Genomic DNA, 14,944 nt, shown 5'->3' with positions numbered 1-14,944 from the left:
TTAAATGCCACATTCAAAACGTTTTTTATTGTGTCTCGTAAAACCGCCGTGAATATTCAATTCTCTCCACATTACTGAATTATCAATTTGATAAACATTGTGTTTCAATTGGTAAAAAGCAGCTTTAAAAATTTATTATAATCGAATTAAAATTACATCTTACTTTTTAATAACACACTACGTTTGTTTCTTATATCGTGCGTTCATTTAAATGTATATATACGGATTACAGATTGGCTGTTTAAATCTTACGTTTTTACACGAGTGGTGCGTTCACAATCGACTCTTTAACGCCAACTTTGAGGATAAATTTAAATGAACGCACGATAGTATTTTCTTGAAAACATATTTTGTTCTACCTGGTTCATAATAAAGTTAAATTTTTACACTTTTGGGGTGACGTCACGATTTTCTTCCTCGCTTTCTCTCTATTGAAACGAAAGAAAAAAAAGCGATGCGTCTATTTATAATTGGTTACTTTTACTTACCACAGGGTCATTATAAATGATTGTCCCATAGCAGTTGGCGTTGAAAATTTTTTTTGGATGTGCCGCAGCCTCGCAACGTTAGCCAAACTATTAAACTTGATTTCCACTACCGCCAGGAGCGCCACCTATCGGCGATACTAGTCTCACTCATTTTATAAGGCTTGCGGCACATTAAACCCTGTCACCAACGCCAACTGCGAAGGGACAATCATTTATAATGACCCTGTAGTCCTGTACATTGATTACAAACATAACCTTTCGAAGCAATTGTCAACAAATTTGTTTCTGATCCTAGCTCAAACATATGAAGTTACTAGAAACTAGAAAATTGGACTCTACTGACGGAAACATTTGGTTTCATAAATTTTTGGGAAGAATAAATAACTCATAAATATCGGGTGTTCATTTAAATATATACTCAAAGTTGGAGTTGAAGAGGCAATTGTGAACGGACCACTCGTCAATCTGCACACTAAAAACACAAACAACGCAAAAGGTGATGTTAGATTTAAATAGCTGATCCGTGATCTGTAATCCGTGGTGCGTTCACAATCGACTCTTCAACGCCTACTTTGAGGATAAATTAAATGAACACTCGATATCAACAACATTTGAAAGCTTGTAGAAGTGGAAGTTTTCATTTATTATTCGTCTGCAAAGACAATAATTGCAAAAATTAAATCAATTTGTTAGTACCGGCAACATCTTTAAAATAAATTATAAACGATTTTGATATTTAATAGAATCCTGTAAATTTCGCACTCTTATTTGATTGATTTAAAGTCCGATGAACGGTATTGAGGCCGGATTAATTTTATCACTATTGTTTTTCTGTTCCTATTTTTTTTTTTATTACAATCGTTATTAAAATTGACTAGTTGCAACCTGAAAAAAGCGATTTTTGTTGTAATATATTTTTTTACTTCATAATTATTTGCTTCCCAGTGCCAATTTCCATAGGTAATGTGATTTCACAACGGAAAGTATTGGGCATTTAATAAAAAACACATTATCATATTCTGTTTGGAAAAATAAGCAAGCAGTGGAGATAGAAAACACGCCAATAAAAGACTTCTAAATTCTTTTCACAACATTTGTATTCACGATGCCGTTTGATGTTACCATATTTTCGATTTATTCCTAGTAATTGTGTTCCGGAGTGTATTTGCAAAAAATCTCGTTGAATATTTTATTTTTCGCAAAAAATGTATTTGTCGCCACGTGCTTAAACCTACATAATTGAAGTATTTTACTTTTGAATCGTGACATCCTTTCACAACGTCGTTAAAATTTTACAGACTTATAAAAATGTGACAGAACCTTAAATTAAACGAGATTACAAAAGTATTCTGGAAGAAATACTTCCATTTTATAATTGTCGTCGATCTATTTGATTTGCCAAGCTCTCGATAAAGAATTCTAGTTCGAAAATAGAGCAGAATTGTCGCGTGAATTCGAGTTTGAAGTCTTAGACATTTGAAAATGTTAAAAATAGTTTGGGGAATAGTTGTTTACATTAGAATACGAGAGGTGAATTTTCAGGCATAACTAATTTCAGGCACGAGGCGCAGCCGAGACTTTACGGCCGACCAACATATTACATTACATTTTTGAAAAATCAAGACTTATTTTATTATAGAATTTGACATCGTCAAATTATTTGCTGTGGAATCAACTCCTTGACGACGTGACGCTGATTTGTTTTTTCCAAACAAATTACTTGCTGCGTTCATTAGGCTAAATGTTCACTGTTAGTGCTTAAAAAATTAATGTTGGTGTGTTAATCGACTGACAAAATGTCTAGTTTAGATAGTGAGTTAAATGTGACACCAGAAGAAGTGCAGAAGGACTAAATTCTCAATTGCTACCAGAAAAATCGAAAGAACGCTATATAGGATAGTTTAATAATTTTAAACAGTGGTGTGAGACAATAGTTATTTACATTACAAATGCGGTAGGCTACATTTTACAGCGCGAGGTTTTTAGATTAAAACACGTCTGCGAATCAGGAGTGTTTTAAAGAAAACCGAGTGATGTAAAATGTCTACTGCAGTAGTAAAATTAAGATACCGTAGCTGTTCAAAATGTGTAAATATGTCATTTAGAGTTGAGGAGGCCAAAATAGTTATTTGTGTATCAAGGCCAAAAAGTGTATCTTTTTCGTTCGAATCTGGGTTTTCTAGCCGAGGCTTGAAAACAGACGAGGACAAATGGCACTTTTTGGCAGAGGTGCACATTGAATTTTTTAGGCGACCGCAAGAACTGCAAAGCAAAAGACAATATTGGAGATACATATTACAAATTTATTTTGTATCTATTTTTTTCAAATATGTAGATAAATTTATTAATACATACATATTAACAATTTTTTTATAGTATTTTTTATCAGCTTGCCAACAAAACGAGAATTTTAATACATATAGGTATGCAATACAATTACTTATTTACATAATTTATGGTGACAATTATTGCGATTAGCATCTGCGATGTCCGGCGGCGTATTAGACATTTATTCATCACTTTCGCTGTTGTATTAGACATGTTGTTTTGTTGCTATCGAACGTTCATATAATCGATAACAACAGAAATGTTTTCTGGGACTTATTTGACGCAAATAAGAAAATGAACATTTTCTTATTATGCGCCAAATAAACACTAGAAATAAACGATACAACACTTTTTCGGGCAAATAAAATACTTAAATTTATCTGGCAAATATTCATTTGTTTTCAGTCGGTTTACTCGGTTTTGTCTATTTCGTTGTTAACTTATGTACTAAACAGATCAACAGATGGTACCACGCACCACGGTTAGCATCCGAAAAAGTGCGTCCGAAAGAAAGATACTTTTCGTTCGCTTGGGAATACGTAAAATTACCTTTTTCATTAAGGGTGCCTAAAAAAGATTTTACGAAAGAGTGTTGTAATTTTAAAATTGTTTTGGTAGAGTGTTTGATGTTGCGGGGGCAGCAGTTAATTGTTAACAGCGTTGATTACGTAATTTTAATGGTATTAGAGCGATAATTAAATGTGATTAGGTATTGATTAGTTTAACAGGGTCACGTTAAAATGAGTGGTTAAAGTGGGAGCATTAAAAAAGAAGAAATAAAAATTTTCGTTTGGGGTGGAATTGAAATTAATAACGAAGATTACCTAAAATGAAAACAACACATAAACATAAATGCTTAGCAGGTCGCATTAAAGCGATTAGAAGCATTTTCTCTGGCCTTATTTTCTAAGTAATTGTAGCGTTCTCCACCCGGAGCTTTATAAAACGTTTAAGCGTCCCCGGGAAAAAAAGAATAAATATTACCATCATAAATCGCCACATTTCATTGTGTTATCTTTTAATGGATCTAAAACTAGACGTAATTGTTATTCGTCGACCTAAAACACTTTTAAATCTGCAGCTGTGAATCGATTTGACGGTCAAGGCTACAAAATACAAACGGAATTTGTATCGGGCGTCCGCAGTAGTGTGCATGTCCTCATTAATAAAATTAGCGGGGGGAATTAACACGCAATAAATTTATCCGGCGTGGGAACATAATAGAGATTATTAATTTCGGTTGATTAACCTAGAGGTTAATTTTGAATCGAGAGAGCTCCAGAGACGGAACTCTATTTCGTCGAGATCGGAATTGAATTAGATCAAATCAATTAGGAGTTTCTAATTGGGTACGGAGCGAAATGCATCGCGAATGCATTTTATGAGAACGTTTTAAATTAGATTTCCGAAATCGATAATAATTAATTCGAGAGGTTCGTCTCGAGTGGTAAATAAGGAAGGTGGTTTACGTGTGGGAATTGAATTTGACAGTAACGTGGAGCTCTGTTAGATTCATATCCTCAATTAAGCGTAATCCGTTTAGGGGTGCAAAATTTTTCAGGAAATTTAGATTGAAAACGTCGCCATGTAAATTTAATACAGAGACGTCGTGCGGTGTGATGATAATATAATGTTTCTTTTCGGTTGCAATAAATCTCGAAGAAGGCGAAACGGGGAAACTTTCCACGAGATGAAATGTGTTTGATTTTGGAAAATATAAATTTCCCTCCTGTCACCTAAATCAGGCCCGTTTGAGAGAGGACCATAATTAGCAGGTTCGTTTTGCAGACGTAATTATCACTTTGATAGTCTCAAAGTAGGTGACCCGTCTCGAGTTATAAGCCGTTTAACTCCCCCTTTGACTCCAAAGGGCAAATCGTGTTTTCGGTGTGTCCCGACGTTCGACTCGAATTCGAATTCCGGCGATCGTGTGCATGGGGGTCGTTTCATTTTCGGCGAAATGAAAAATCACCGGATACACTTTTAATTGAAAATATTGAGTATTGACGCATTCGGAGGAAGTTCCAGGAGAACCGTTCGTGTAAGTGTGGAGAATCTGGACGTGTAAACATGAAAGGCGCTTATCCGGCAAATGCATTGACATCACTTTAGATGCAAATGCGATCAACGTCAAGGGCACAAGTGAAGCACCCCTCCTGCAACCGCCCCACTCTCCCTCTTCATTCCTCGTAGTCTCGTAGCCTTCAGCTGTGCACGTAGCTTTCAACGTTCCAGTTTCAGCAGGGGAGACGGTGCGCTCTAGTGCAAAGGCGCTGATACATGGACTTATGTGAGTACGTCAATAGAGTAGTAAATTACCTGTCTGTGCTAAGTCATTAGCTAGTCGCAATCCTGACGCAATATTCTCTATTGACTACGAAGACAATACTATCCTCCTGACAACAGCAAAACCAAAAGGACCAACTCTTTCAGATTCTTCTTCGAAAGCCCCCTGTAATTGAATTTCCCATTCTGAAAAATAACTGTGAAATTTGATTGGGGTTGATTAGGAGCGTACACCCTACGTGACCATGAAAGGAAATCGAGTAACGCGTTTGTCATTCCTAATGACCCTCCATCCGTCTCTTCGCGAGTTCTGTTTTTTTTTTGCAACAATTATTTTTAGTTAGTTTTGAGAGGTCGGAGCGGCCGTCGCCGTCGCTGGGGGTGCAGCGATGCCGACGGGGGAGATGTTGCAAATTAGCGACGTGCCCAGATTTTCGATACGCACTAATGGAATACTATAGTAGTAGAATTCCACGTGCACGTCTGCATTCCTGCATGTAGACGCCTACAACAGAGCGTCGCACGCCCTTTGCGTGGGTGTAGGGGTGGTCTTTCGGCGCCGTCGGAATCAGATGCTCAGTTTGCAGGCTGAAGTTCTTCTGTTCGTGCTTGTCTGTCTCTGGGTTGTCGGTGACAAAACGTACTGCTATTCCATCCATTCGTGTCTTCTTCGCATTACGCAATATCTATTTTACGAACGGCCAAACTTGCAAACTCTCGTGGAATTCTCAGATAAATTAAAATATATGGTGTGAGTAGATTTCCTTACTTAAACCGATCCAGTTAATCTTCACACTCACCTTATTCGAGAACACGAGATTTTGCTCCTCGACATTTCAGTCACACCACCCATTTGTACATATTAAAATAACGATACCAACACAACAAAACACAAACAAAAAACAACAAAATTACACGATTCAGACTGATACTCCAATAAAATATTAAAACAGCGTCTTCGTTATTTACTCGAATTTACAAATTACCCACGCAACACCCGCCTATTTACAAGTCTCTGCCTCTATTTAACTTTCATCTTCTTGATGATGAATAAAATTTCATTTGAATTTTCTTTAAATTTGCACAGTTCATGTTTGCACTTATGTTAACGTTATTAAAAGCAAATACCCGGTCTTTAAGCGCGCTCTCCTCTCGATCGTAAAAATTCTAAATAATTATCAATCACAAATTGCTGCGGCACACTCACCACACTCGATCTCAAATTTGACAACAAATCGTACTGATTTTATTTGCGTTATTAAGTCGTTATTTAACAGCTGCTATCGATTCCGCATCACATTTTCTTACCATGTTGCGATATTCCTGTCACGTCCGAATTTATCGATGAAATGTCACATCGAATTTCGTCTACTTCACTTACTTTGTTTTTTGCCTTGGGAGAAGCATCCGACATCCTTTTTGACATTTAAGGAAGTCTTATCGACAGACCACAGCGACTTTACTTATTGTGCACCGTCCCGTGCTTGTCGAAAATTTTAAAAAATATTTTTACAATAAATTGAACACAATTCAAGCATCTGACAAAACAGCTATTTTTAAATGTGAATATTTAAAAGGTCACACCGGATCACTTTAATGACTGACTGTTATAATAAACGCATGTGCTGAAATGCGTTTTAATTTTTGTCAGTTAATTCAGTTTGCATTTTGGTGCCGCAAATTCTGGTGACGTCGCTTCCTCAAGGGCTGAGTCGCAATCAGTAAGTCACTGTCGATTGTTTAAGCTCGTTCAGCGCTTTTTTAACTGAAGCTTTCGATGCAAACGTTACTTGCACCTGCGATCACTAATTTCAAGCACTAGATAATTTTAAAAATCCAATATTTTGACGTCGCACACTTTTTAATTAGCCGCTAGGTTATCGGAACCGGTAGAAACGCCAAAAAGACAAGAACAATTATTTGAAAAGCAACGTATTCCTGAGAAAGCGAACGATTTCGACTTTTTTTACATCATTAGAGAAGTCGAAATGGAGAAATTGTTTGTTAATCTGTGCATCGCAGAAATAATGAAGGGATCGGTTATCTGAAGTCGCATTGTCAATAAAGCTCAATATTAGAAAAAATGTCAATAGCCCCTTCATTTATTAAGCCTTTCAGTTACAGATATTTTCACAAAGTGGCATAAGATTGATCGAAAGCGCTCTTCCATCAATTCTTATACTTCTGGTCCCAATTTATTTAAAGCCAGCATAAGGATTTTTCTCGAAGCTGGTGAATATTCTTTCGTGACGAGTTGTGACACCTAATTCGGCGATGATTAAATATTTTAAAGAAAGCAGATTTAATTACCGAAGGACGGAATAACAACATAATTGGGAGAAAATGGTCGGGTTAATTAGGCAAAATGATTCTTTTAGAAAAATATCCCAACATGTTGATTGATGAGGTGAAGTATATTATGAATCTTATCGAGATTCAAGCGAAAATGAGCCGAAAGCGAGATCGAAAAGAGATTTTTCGTGACGTCGTCTGCGCAACTACTTGCAATTATCGGTGCAAATGATTATTTGAAGGGCCGAGTGTCATCAAAATCGAATAATTCAGACTCGATTATATTATGCATGAGTTTTGGAACAAGTAAAGTTGAAAGGTGTATCTTTGAAAGTTATAAAATGTATGTGACACGAGGGAATTGATTTTAGGGACAAAAAGCACCGAAAGCTCCAAAAGTGAATTTTATAACAACAGACGTTGTAATTTTCGATTTTGCGTGCGCTTAATTTGAAGTCTCGTTCAGTTCTCTCCTTTATTGAATCAAATGTCGTAACAATAGGTGTACTGTTACTAAATCTAAAGTTCTCTCGAATATTGTATTCAAATCAAGAACATTCGTCGTTATTCATATTCGTCATTACCCTTCCGCTTTACTACTTTAGTTTTAGGACTCGGGACTCCTGATAAAGGACGTTACATCTGAGTTCGATATTTTATCCGGACCAGTCAAAAATTTCCACCTCCACCCGGACCTACCACTTACTGTTTGCATTAACTTCGCCAATCGGCGAAGTTCTTCCGCATTATTTAAATTCAGTGTACAACAAATGTCAATATTCAAACATTCCAGTTTGATGTGAGTTGATCAAGGACATATCTCAGTGCGCACATCAAACAGAAAGTTTTTCTACCGTCGGCGGCGAGGATATGGTTTCCAGTGAAAAGTTTTAACAAAATGAATTCCAGGTCTTATGAAGATCAATAAAATCGATGGAAAACACAAAAATAAATGGACTGGACTATAATTCCTCCATGGTGAAAAGTTGCAGTTCGAGGAGAATAATCGATTTGATGTCAATTACAGCTACTTTAGCTCCGCAGACTTGTCCGAAGCAAGTCTTGCCGAATTTCATTTTAAACTTGGTGGGAAAATCCACCACATAAATACTGACTTGCGACAAATAGTCACACGTGACACAAAAATATGCTAATTTGCCCGCGACGACGACACACGTGTAAATGGAAAAGTTGGGAATTGCGTTAAAAGCACCGATCTAGTCGTTTCAAACAATTGTTTTTATCGACACGATCCATTTTCATTATTCACTTCGGTAGAAATTTTCCGGTAAAAACGACCGAAAACGTCACACTATTCGCGCTTCTTGCGCGAATTTCTTTACCTTTCTTCGGCGGATTATCATGTCGTAGACGTGTCACTATTCGGCGTAAAGTTAAAGATTTTAAAAGGTTTTTTGTGGATTTTTCTTACAAAATCCCAAGTCGCCGGTCGTGTTGAAACGCGAAGAGCTAAGCGTATTATGAGTGAACTATAAAAACTTTACACAATTTTCTAATTCCGAAGAGACTCACCGATATCGCTGTTCTTTTTCCTCCGACAAAGCGGTTTTTTTTTTACCATTCGCACTCGACGATTTAATCGGAATTTAAACGGCCCTCGACGTCCAATGATCGTTCGATTTCATCGATTTCATTATCTGCGCTCGCTTTTTTATTTCCAAAACAGAACGCAATTAGTTGCAGATTGCAGTCACCGCTTTCAATTTTTATTGAGGAAATTATGAATATCACGCCAAATTTCTCGTCGCTCGCATTTCGTTATCCAAATTCAGATAAAAGTCTAATTCACTACGATTTCATATTTTATTCATTTGACGTTTTTGTCAATTTTTGTTTGTCCTTAAACCACATTTCACTCAACGACCAAACGAATTTTTCAACGTGTCAAAGCGACCAGATGATTTTCGCGCCGAAATCACGAAATTACCGTCTTTTATACAGGGTGTATTATAATGGCACATAATATTTATGTTACGCGAATCTATGTTCAATACTAAACAAAAAATTCTAGTTCGAATTTTGTCTCAGACGAATATTTTTTAAATTATTATTAGCAAAAATTACATTAATGACAATCTTTGTTACTTTCTGACTTTAAGTTCGAAAAATCACTCTAGCTAAGTTCACATTTGTGAACAGCATTTTTAAAAATAAAATCACAGATAAACTAATAATCAAAATGATAAAATTAATGCCGGAATATTTATTTTACTTGTTGAGTTATGTATGATTGATACTATTTGAAATGTATTTCTTCATCAATAGAAAGATGAAATTATTGCGCTTAAAATGATACTAAAAATACGATTAAAGATGCAATTTTTATTTTAAAATACTAATTTAAAACTTGGTGATTTTAAAATATGACATGCCATGATTTTCAAATTGAACAGCATTTGTCAAAAAATTTGGTAATTTGTTGGGTTAAGTCAGCGGATTTCAGTAAATTACTGTCAACATATTTACGGAAAAATGAATAGTTACTCCAATGAAGATGTGCAAATATTTCTGTAGAATCAGAAGGTAGGGGTGGTAAGTAATAATAGTTTTATTGCTAAAAGAAAATACTCAAAAATAATAATTATATCACAGGAAATAGTTGACCGCACAGAAGAACGTACTCGTATTTCGGCGATGGTAAATTTGAACCCAACATACAGTTTAAGACAAATTTCTCTTGCAGTAGGTTTATGTAAATCGCGGATACGGAATATCCTTAGGAAGTACAAATATCATCCCTACAAGGCACAGTGTCATCAACAGTTTTTGCTATTGACGAAGAAAGTAGGAGTGCATTCTGTTACGAAATGCAAAAGTGTGCTAATAATGATCGTCGCTTTCTGTCGGCAATTTGCTTCACAAACGAATGTACTTTTACACTAAACAAATTCAGTACCTTATTTAGATTTATAAGTAACTAAGGTAGGACCCTTAGTTACTTATAAGAGTGACAAAATTTTGACAACATTTTTTACTTGCATTGGAAGAAGTTGCAAGAGAAAATCAGTAAATCTGGTTCCAACAAAATGGCTGTCCCGCGCATTTCGGCTTGTATGTTAGAAATTTTTTAAACGATTAATTTCCAAATTGTTGGATTGGTAGAGGTGGTGCTATAAATTGGCCAGCAAGATCTCCGCATTTAGCACCTCGCGACTTTTTCTTGTGGGGCCACTTTAAAAGCAAAATTTACAAAAGACGCCACCCAGATAAATATTAACTCTTTGAGAGAAACTATAATTGTCGAGTGCGCGTTAATTACAGAAAGGTTGTTGAACAGTGTAAGAAATGCTTTTTACAACAGTTTGGGGTATTGTTTATTAACAAAATGGGGGGTTATTTGAATATTTATTGTAATTACCTTTCTTTAGTATTGTAATTTTTTCAAAGAATTTATTATAAAAACTGCTTAAACTGTTAATTACTTTAATATTATTATTAATTCTTTTTAGAATTTGCGTCTCTAATAGGTCTATTATTGTATTCAATTTGGAGTCGCTTATGGGCTATCTATTAAAGCACTCGTGGTTTAATAGATCTCTAAGAAAATGTTTATCAATATTTCAGTGTATTATTGTCATTTACATCGAAAATCTTCCAATATTAATGTTCAACTCTACTTTTTAACATCTGTTGCATCCGTTACCTTGAATTACCAATTAATACAAAATTCCCTAGAATTTGAAAATTTTATTTTTTTATTTAAAAATTAAAAGGGTGCAAATTTTAAAAAATAATATAAAAAACTCGTTTTATAAGGGCATTGGCGCACTCGTCCCATAGAAAACTCCCCTACGGCTCGTTTTCTACACCTGGGACTCGTGCCCCAAATCAACCCTTATAAAACTCGTTCTTTAATATTGATTAATTATTAATGTAATAATTTAATAATTAATTAATTATTGATGTACCTATACAAATAATGGCATAATACCGAATAAACGGAATGCACAATGTTAATTGCCTATGTTCGACTTTGACAGTGGACACCTGGTATATTTTTACTACTAGTAAGGCCCCTTCAGCATACAACACTTTTTTAAGGAGTTTGCCCTGTTTTTAAAGGTATATTTAAAAAGCAAATATTTCAAGAATTCTGCCCTGTTTTTAAAGGTAGATTCCCAATTAAGTTTCATTTTCTTTCAATACTTTTCCAAAGGAAAATATTTTAAATTATTAATAAAATCTTTTTCAAGCAAATTAATTTCATCGTCGTTAATTTTTTTAGCTTTAAGCAAATGTAATAATTCTAAATAAAACTTGTAAGATGATTTATACTCTTCTATACGTTCGTTTAATTTAACTGTTGTATTTAACTGATTGTCTAATATCTCTATTATGACTGATAGTGGTATTATCGCAAAAACAGACGTTAAAAATATTCCACCTAAAGCTAATAAAGTTTTACTAAAAGTAATAGCAAATTTTACCTTTAAAAAATATTTATTGGGTGATTAAAAAAATAATTTATTTTAAATGAAGAAATTATATTTGTTTCTTTATGTAAAAAATCTTTGCTCATTTGAACTACACGCTATCTGTTTAAAAGAATATAATATATAATAAAAATCCATCCTTTGTTTACATTAATTATTACATACAGCGTGTAACAGAAATAAGTAGGTACATTAATTTTACCTTGTAATAAAACTCATCAAGAGTAACAACTTTCCTAAAAATTTTTTTTCGTAAACATTCTCGTTAATGAGTTAAAATTGTTTAAGTTTCCAAAAATTTCGCTAGCCGCCACTGGAGACCAGAAGTGACTATAAATGTGACGACCGTTTCTAAGCATTTTTAAGAAATCAAAATATTAGAACCTGTGCTTAGAAGGTTTACACAAACGCCTCCTTAATTAATGGGTGGCAAAATGCTAAACAAAATTGCCGATTTGGAAAAAAATGGTACATAAAAAAATTGTTCATCATGACGAGTTCTGTTACTGGTTAAAATTAATGTACTTATTTCTGTTACACCCTGCATATACAGTAATGACCACATTGATTTTAATATTTATTCTTTCCAAATTCATATTATCAAAAATCATCATTGTCTTGGTAAAATTATCGTTTCGTTCAGTTCTAGAAAAAACTATAAAAACTCTAGATATTTTATTTTGATTATTTACAACGCGCCAGTTTCCATTTCCAGAACACCACAAATTACTACGGTAACAGTTAAGTGCATTCCAACCACAAAGAAAGTTAGAATCGTTAACTAATATTGAAGATAATATTTTTTAGTTTCTAGGGAGGGTTTTGCTATTGGGGGATCCACAAACTAATATCAGATATTTCATAATCATAGTTTCCGTCAACTGGCATGTAGTATATTAGTACGAGATCCCACTGCATGATTTCTACGTTCATCTGTTTTTTAATCAAAATAAATTTTTTATAGATTATTATGAATAGAGAAATATGTTTCTGCCGGGTTGCCTATCAAAATATGGCCGCAAGTATTTTTTAATTAAAATTAAATTAATTATTTTTTTCCAGTTTCGTTCACTTTTTTTTTACATAAATTATAATTCATTTCAAAGAGAGATGTGTAAAGAACTTGAAAAGTTTGAGTTGCCATTTCTCACTTGCCAACTTCACGTCATTTTTGCTCAATTAGATAGCGTCATTTTTATTTTAACCACGCACAATGCATCCTTGTTTGATGCACGGTGTGGTACGTTAACTCTCTTTCGCTCTTATCTATTTTTAACAGTTACCCCTATTTGCGGCCACTTTTTCATAAGCAACCGCATTCCATGGTGTAGAGAAAAAAATTAGCTTTAATTTGATATATAATTTATGAGGATACGTTATGAAGGTATAAATTAAACAGAGAGGTACATGTTTACACCCGGTTGCCAAGGGGTTGCGGCCAACTGAGAAATGGCAACCCAAACTTTTCAATTTCTTTACACATCTCTCATTGAAATGACTTATAATTTATGTAAAAAACAAGTGAACGAAACTGTTTGGGAAAAAATTATTTAATTTAATTTTAATTAAAAAATACTTGCGGCCATATTTTGATAGGCAACCCTGCAGAAACATATTTCTCTATTCATAATTATCTATAAAAATTTTGTTTTGATTAAAAAACAGATGAACGTAGAAATCATGCAGTGGGATCTTAGACTATATTTTTCACTCGATTTTTACGTAATTCAATGCGAATTTTTCCATTCAAAACTTTGTTAGTCTCGCATAAATCGAAAAATTTTAGATAAAGGAATAAATTTTGTAACGGTTTTTCCATCTTTTGTTAACAACCACCTCTCCTTTATTGAATTCAGAATTATTTGTAATTTTTAAAACAACTGTTTTTATATCAACGTCTAAATCTTTAAATTTTTCGGATTTATCATATTTATAATATATTAAAAATATTGAGATGTATCTGCTGAGTCTGCTGTGTCTGTATACCAACATAATTGTGATGCTGAAGTAGCAGATACATCACCTGAAAATTCAATACACAATTTGTTTCTTCTGTTAATACCTCTTCATAGAATAAATAACCTCACATGGTCAAAATCATTTATCCCATTATTTGATATACATAGTTGCATAATTATTTGGATTGTTTTTAATTTTAGATTTAACAAAAATATAAGCACCTGATAAATGTTTCCATCCAGTTATGTTAGTTTCAAGCGTATACTGTCTTATTTCATTGTAAGTATAACTTTTTGTTGATTCATCAATTACAGGCATTTCATCAATACGCCACAAATTGTCTACAATATTTTCCATTTCCATTTATTTATTATAAAAAACCTTTTAAGGAACGTTAGCAATTTTACAGACGTAACGTTTCGTTACCTCTCGAAAATTGATGTAAAATCTATATTTATTAATGAATTAGGATTGTATAGTTTAAAAATAAATTAGACATGTGAAGCTTTGTAAAAGCTAAAAGTCATATCAGGATCAAAAAATAATATATCTCTGATAGGCTGTGGATTATTCATTTGCACACGACCTCCACCACAATTTGGTATATCTTCTAATTCTGCTTTTACTCTATATTTAAATCTTTTTTCATCATAATTTTTTATAAAAATATCCATACTATCAAAAGTTGATGGTTTTCATGAAAAAACTAATAGGTACAGTGGATCAATATCACGATTGTTTTGACACGGATGTTTTACGTGTTATTATAATTAAGATTTTATTAATAATATTGGTTACTCTATTCCACCAACCAATAGGGAGGTCGCATTTCGTAAATGGCGCGCGCAACCGCCTACCAGGAAAAAATATACTTACTTGTATTAATGATTTTAAAATAGTATACATATTATACACCAAGGTGAAGAAGTTCATGATTATAGACAGAGAGCCAAGATTAGAGCCTGAGGCGTGCCGAGGGTTCTAAGGCGCGAAGGTATAAGGGACTTCTTCACCGTGGTTTATATACTATTTTTTTCACTACTAGATACGTTAAAACCCTTTCGGATAATAATTATTAATAAAATTATTTTGTCCGATGCGACGATCCGAGTTCTCATTTTTCAACGGTTGCTATGA

General features: G+C 34.0%; 1 protein-coding gene across 3 annotated transcripts in view; it reads left to right on the top strand.

Moving 5' to 3' along the window:
* Positions 1 to 5,007: 5,007 nt before the first annotated feature.
* The window catches only part of Corin (corin serine peptidase), a 62,268-nt gene continuing 52,331 nt past the window's right edge, over positions 5,008 to 14,944 (top strand). For 2 of the 3 annotated variants that reach the window (XM_069061157.1, XM_069061152.1), the window contains exon 1: positions 6,699 to 6,823. The gene's annotated coding sequence lies outside the window, so the exon portion shown is untranslated. Of the gene's footprint in view, positions 5,107 to 6,698; positions 6,824 to 14,944 lie in introns of those variants that run through there. The other variant, XM_069061155.1, reaches the window with a different exon arrangement.

The sequence above is a fragment of the Tenebrio molitor genome, chromosome X, assembly GCF_963966145.1.
Source record: "Tenebrio molitor chromosome X, icTenMoli1.1, whole genome shotgun sequence".
In the NCBI taxonomy this organism is placed as follows: Eukaryota; Metazoa; Arthropoda; class Insecta; order Coleoptera; family Tenebrionidae; genus Tenebrio; species Tenebrio molitor.
Note: the sequence above shows the minus strand (reverse complement) of the source record. Positions and strands in the feature narration are given on the sequence as shown.